At 36.6% G+C, this 265-nt stretch overlaps 1 protein-coding gene across 17 annotated transcripts in view; it reads left to right on the forward strand.

Annotated features, from left to right (window-relative positions):
• MEF2A (myocyte enhancer factor 2A) overlaps positions 1 to 265 on the forward strand; it is a 164,534-nt gene that overhangs the window by 75,079 nt on the left and 89,190 nt on the right. The window lies entirely within an intron of this gene.

The following is a 265-nucleotide window of genomic DNA, read 5'->3' on the forward strand; positions in this document are numbered from 1 at the left end:
TAATATACCAGCAATGTGTCCTTGTATTTGGTTTGCAGAGCCTTAAATTTTTCTTTGGGACTTTTGAATGGATACCATATTTTTAAGCCTCTTGCCTGTTGATATAAGAAAGGACCCTTTCCCAGTATACCTTACCAGATATGGAAGCTCCATTAGTAAACAGTTACTCTTGGATACATGGTTATTTGGTATTTTGGGGTGAAAAGAAGTGGTATTCCAAACCAGTAAGGGCTTATCGAGGAATTTTAGAGAAAAACAAAGGGAA

This window comes from Alligator sinensis, unplaced genomic scaffold (assembly GCF_000455745.1).
Source record: "Alligator sinensis unplaced genomic scaffold, ASM45574v1 scaffold210_2, whole genome shotgun sequence".
In the NCBI taxonomy this organism is placed as follows: domain Eukaryota; kingdom Metazoa; phylum Chordata; order Crocodylia; family Alligatoridae; genus Alligator; species Alligator sinensis.